The sequence below is a fragment of the Arvicanthis niloticus genome, chromosome 3 (assembly GCF_011762505.2).
Source record: "Arvicanthis niloticus isolate mArvNil1 chromosome 3, mArvNil1.pat.X, whole genome shotgun sequence".
In the NCBI taxonomy this organism is placed as follows: domain Eukaryota; kingdom Metazoa; phylum Chordata; class Mammalia; order Rodentia; family Muridae; genus Arvicanthis; species Arvicanthis niloticus.
The window spans coordinates 33,486,615-33,492,747 of NC_047660.1; the positions used below are offsets into that span (position 1 = coordinate 33,486,615).

General features: G+C 39.2%; 1 non-coding gene across 1 annotated transcript; it reads left to right on the top strand.

Annotated features, from left to right (window-relative positions):
- The first annotated feature begins 1,703 nt into the window (after window positions 1-1,703).
- LOC117706392 (small nucleolar RNA SNORA48) lies at window positions 1,704-1,846 on the top strand. Its single transcript, XR_004606502.1, has one exon. It is a non-coding gene; the product is annotated as a small nucleolar RNA SNORA48 (small nucleolar RNA).
- The last annotated feature ends 4,287 nt before the right edge of the window (window positions 1,847-6,133 follow it).

Below are 6,133 nucleotides of genomic sequence, written 5' to 3' on the forward strand. Positions count from 1 at the left end.
ACTGAGTCAAAGAAAAAAGAAGTAATTTGAGCACTCTAGGAAAAGGGGAAGGGAAAAACATAACACTATTATGTCTAAATAATTTAGCTAAAAAATGGTCAACTGCTTCTAATGCGTATTCTTTACACTTCTAAGATAGCTCAAATGTCATGAAGAGATAATGAAAACTATTTCTGAGATGTGTTAGAGTTCCACCTGGCCAACTACATCAGTTGTAATTAACTCACAGACTGGAAACTTTATGTTTATAGACTGTGTGCTGAGGGCTCTTTTACTGTTACTATGTATAGTGTATATGCATACATATTCACAGGGTAAATAATCAGTGTATCTCACACCGATTTTTGCATATATCCAGAAGCACAACAAGAATCGTAAAAACTGTTTGAACTTACTAAGAATAACTAGATGAGCAATGACATTTGTATCTTTGTCACTTTTAAAATAGTTGAACATCTATGGTAAAGAAAAAAACTAGCAATATATGATATTGAATTTTAAATTCAAAATGGTTTTTAATTATGCACAAAAATAAGTCAAACAAAACAGGCTCAGAGAGTACATTTTACTGATTACATTCCTACACATTTTACTGAGTTCTGGACCTGGGTAAGATGGGCTACGTGGGCTACAGAATGAGGTGGACGAAAGGTAAAGATGCTCTGGGACCTATTGGTAATGACTCTGTTCAACCAACTGTTCGCTTTTCTCCTTATTGAAATTAAGATCATAATGTAGACGTTTAGATTTCCAGATAGAAGACTAATTTTATGAAACACTTACATCGTGTGTGACACAGAATTGACACTACAGAAAGTACTGTTACTTTTGGTATTAAAAGAGAATAAATAGAAACTAGTTGTTCTCTGACCATAGAGAATTTAAGGAGAGCTACCACCAGCCTTCACTGTGATTAATACATTGTTTCGATGAGGAGGCAATCCGGAATACAGCTCTAATATTTTTCTTTTCACCGCTCTCCTTCACTTGTGTCTGCCTTTTAGCCCCATTTTTCAGATTCCAAAATGTTGTGATCAAAAGAAAGGACTAAAATAAGTAGCCCACCATGATTAATATGCCCAATTCTCCTATAAAATAGAACTTAAAAATTGTTTATTCCACTCTTTGTGGGTTGATATTAGTTGTCAAGGTGACAGGATCTATAATCAACTAAGAAAAAGATTTCATGGCATACCCGTGAAGAATTCTTCAGTTTAGTTCAGTCTCTGGACATACCTGTAAGGAATGTTCTGAATTAGATCATCTCTGTGTCCTAGTGAAAGATTATCTGCATTAGGCTGAGGTCAGAAGGCTTGCTTTAACTGTGCAGCATGGGCTAAGGTTCTGGACTGAATTGAAAAAGAGAGAAAGTGAGCTACTTACTAGCATGCATCATGCTCCTGACTGGATATTCAGTATGACAAGCTGCCTCAAGCACCTGCCATCAAGGCTTCCCTGCTATGATGTACTATACCCTTATAGAGTGAACGGAAATCGTCTCCTCCTTTCTCAAGTTCCTTTTGTGGAGGAATTTATCATAATAAAAGTAATTATAACACATCCTTGTGAAGAATAAGTTGTATGGGTTTTTTGCCTCAGACACCTAACTGTAACATGAAATTTTTAAAGTTGTTCTTTATTACTAGGCAATGAATATTTAGAACCAGTGCTAACAAGTATTTGCTAGCTCCTCCCCGCCCCACCAACCCTGCAATGGGCAAAAAGAGACCTTGGTGGTGATGGTGTTCTTATATCAACCAGGGGCGGAGAAAATGCCAATCCTTTGTTCATCCTAGCTTGATTCCTGGCTTGGTGTCCAAAGCTGTTTTATGCCTAGGACTCATGAAAATCAAATAGCATCCAGGCAGCACAGTGCAGGAGGAGGAAGACAGAGACCAGCTAGCCACAGACCTACCCTCCAGTGCATAGCACAAGCCGGCCATAGATACTTGCCTGTTGCCACACCACACAGCACAGACAGAGGATGTCACCCAGGGGCAACCAGCTAAGCACCCAGCCTGCAATGGGAGCCACCACTATGTGTGAGCATGTGGTGGTCAGATGGAGAGAAAGAGAAGTGGAGCAGTTTGAGCATTATGAAGAGAGATGAAATTGGAGACTGGAAGAAGAGAAGAGTAGCCTGTTGTGAGTGGCCAGCCCTGACATGTTGGACCATGGTGAGGCCTGAGCCTGAGCTGCCAATTAGGGTCATGCCTGAGTCTGTGGCTATGCAGTACCAGGGCTCTGTGTTGATGTGCATGGTTCATATTACCACTAGAGAACATGGGGTGTCCCTGGTCGAGGCAGCTGCTGGGGACCATTCGGATGTCCAGGGGCTTTGCAGAACTACCCTGTTCCTCACTGGCTGAAGCACTATGGAGAGCTGACTCCATCTTTAATCAACAACAGCATTCAGGAGCAGAACCTGTGCCTCACCCAGGTAGCAAAAATGTAGCTGGCTCTGGAGGTATAGGTGTGGTGAGCTGATCCAAAGGGCATGGGAGCAGATCTGACTCTGTTTCATGCCAATGGCCACATGGGGTGGCCTAGCTAGAGCAGTGCTGGAGAGCACACTATCCTGGTGGTGAGAATGAGGGAGAGCCAGTGTATAAGGAAGAACCAGTGTGCTGACCAGATCAGCTACCACCCAGGTCTAGATCCAGGGCTCTGAGTTGGCCCAACCCAAAATCTACATCCTGAGAATGGTTGTGATCAGTGAATAGGACAGTTCTGCTGATCCAAAGCTGCAGGGTTTCCATGACATAGGGCAACAACAGGATGTAATCAGGAGAAGTCCCGATGAGGATTCAATATTGATGGTATTACAGAAGCCGGAGATCTTGAACCAGACTAATGGCTCACAGCAGTGAACATTTGCAAGTGAAGATGTGTGGACAGAGGGATAGACTGTGAGACAGCTTCTATAATGAAATGCTTTCTAGGCTTTTTGGTGGTGGTGGTGATGGTGGTTGTGGTGGTGGTTGTGGTTTTGTTTATTTTATTTTATTTTATTTTATTTTATTTTATTTTGGAGAGGAGGTTGCAAAGGTGAAGTGTGGATAGGAGATGAGTGGGACTGGGGCTGGCGTGCATAATGTAAAACTCACAAAGAATCAATAAAATGTTTTTATAATACTTTGTTTCTGCCAAAAGGTCAAAGTAGGAATCAAACATGTCAGAATAAAACTTTGCTTTTTAAATTTTTTCCTGAAAATTTTGCCTATAATTAGGTAGTACAAGCACTAACCTTTTGTTTTATGTTAGTATTTTATAAAATTCATGGTTTGTAACTTTAAATCTATTTACCCACTGAGGTATTTAAGATTTTTGAGATATTTAACATTTCTTTTTCATTGAATGAAATGGACATATGTACAATAAAACCTATTTCTATATGCTTTATTTTGTTAAAACAAATATTTTTACAATAAAAGAGTATTTGCCATACAATACATCAAAGCATTTTAGAAATTTTATTACAAGCTTCTTAAGCAAATCAAAGCATATTATATATTCCTCAATACTTTAAATTGGAAAACAGTTTAGAATCCATAACTTGCTTAATCTACTACCGTCCTGAGGTTGTTTGTTTCAGACAGAACCATGCCTGGGAGTTGGAACATCTAACAATTTGTACTAACAAACTGTGAGATTTGGTGCTCCAGGGTAGCACGCAGGCAATCAAACAACATGTCATTTGGTTAATTGTGCCAATCACAGGAAATGGTGAGGAAGTAGTTTTCAATAATCTTGCCAAGTTCTGCTGCTCACACTATACACCATTGATGCTTTGATCTCCTGAGGTTAGCACTGAAACAAAATTAACCAGTGTTCATTGATAGACTGGGAGCTTTCATGTTGTCTAAATATGATTGATTTGTTTTATTTTTTCCCTATACCTCTGAAATTATCTTCACGCAACCTAGATTTGTATAATCCCATATCTTGTGATGGATTTGGAATTAAAATTTTTGCTTTGAAGATAAATCCTGATTCTGAAAGAAATTCAGAACTGTCATATTTCCTACAAGAAGTTGTACCGAAGACTTGAATGCTGCTCAATAGATGGTTTAATGCCTGGGCATTTTCCACTACCATTTTGGGGCTCTCAGATCCTGACAATACTACAAAGAAATGGCTTTGTCCATTTGGAAGTGCAAGGAAGGAAAACAAATCAAGAAGCATTTCACTTGAGCTCTTCTGAATTCCAGCTGTGTTGTGTGCTTTCACATAAAAGCAAACAGAATTGCATGTCATCTCAGACAAGCTTGACAAACAAATCAGAAGGTCAGCCAGTACTCTCCCCAGGGCTTCGAAACAGCACTACCAGTCACGCTCATGATCAAATGGTGGCTGACCTTCTTAAGAGCTAACACGACACATCTAGAGACCTAGCAATGTCCTTGTCGGGTTCTATGATTCCATATGTGAGAGAATTCAAAGTGATGTTTTGAAGCAGGTGAGATTAATAGTTCATAAAATGTGTGTTGTATATTTCATCTATTGTAGCAGCATATCCAATGGACAAAATTACAGCCATGGTCACAACAGGAATCTCAAGATAGGCAGCACATTAATCTTACACCAGAGATAAAGATATTTCCAAGTGTCCTGGAGTACTTGTGGGTGCTTGCTGGGTACTTTAATCAGCAAAACTTAAAGTCTAGAAATCTAATAACCATCTGTGATTGATAAGGATAAAATGATCCAAAGAGATCAGCTTCAACATCTTGGACATCCACCCACCAACAACGAGCAGCTTTGTGCAGGAGACTGAGTTCACAGAATTGTTCTAGCCTTCTTGGTCTTTCCTCCCCAAATTTGTATGTAAAGCAGCAGATGAGTGTGTTCATCTAAATGAGTATAAAGCTAAAAGTGGAATGTTCTTGTGTTTTATAACATGTAATCCATTCCAAAGACCCAAGGGCTACACTACTATATCTCTTCTTACTTGGGGAAGGCATTAATAACCTTCTGCCAGCTGTACCTCATTGACAATGTTTAGTTGTAACTAAAAGATATGGAAATTCTAGCTTTGCTACTCAGAAAAGCATGAACTGAACTGATGGTCAGGAACCAGCTTTGTAGCCAGGCATAGTAGGAGAAAAGAAAAGAAAGGAAATTCAAACATGTTTTTTCCAGTTAAGTGTAGCTACCATCCCTCACCAAAGAAACCTCACTTTGCAGCAAATGGAGACCTCAACAGAGAACCACAACAGAATACAATTCAGAGATCAACAGATATGGGAAGCCCAGCACCAACATACACATGTACATTAGAACTCCTGCATCTGTGACTCACAGAATATCTCAGAAGAAGGGACACAAAGATTGTAAGAGGCAGAATACAAGGAACTACTCCATCAGTCACTCCCAGAAATGTCATCATAAATAAGATAGGAACAAGAGCAATATCAAATAGACATGCTAATATAGAGGGGGGAATTTCATAGGGTCCCAAAATTTAACAAAAAATTATAGACAAATAGTGACTACTGGGAGAAAAAAATAGCCTCTTCCAGTGATGCTCAACTCAGAGTAGTCAGGTTTGAAACCATACATATCCCACCAACAAAAATGCACAGGAAAGAAAGAAAGAAAGAAGGAAAGAAAGAAAGAAAGAAAGAAAGAAAGAAAGAAAGAAAGAAAGAAAGGAAGAAAGAAAGAAAGAAAGAGAGAAAGAGAGAAAGAAAGAGAGAGAGAGGTACATAGATAGATAGATAGATAGATAGATAGATAGATAGATAGATAGACAGACAGACAGACATATGTGTACATGAAACAAAAACAATCAATCAAAAGGAAAAAAAGCTACCAACTTGTGAGTAGTAGGGAATATGGCAGGAGATTGACAGAGGACAGATAGGAGGAGCTGGAGAAAGGAAAGGGATGAGATAAAGTTATGTAATTCTATTTTTTTTTTTTTTTTTTTTTTTTTTTTTTTTTTTTTTTGGTTTTTCGAGACAGGGTTTCTCTGTGTAGCCTTGGCTGTCCTGGAACTCACTCTGTAGACCAGGCTGGCCTCAAACTCAGAAATCCGCCTGCCTCTGCGTCCCAAGCACTGGGATTAAAGGCGTGCGCCACCACCAAAGATAATGTGTTTTTCCTTAGAGCAATAACCTCTCTTGAGTCT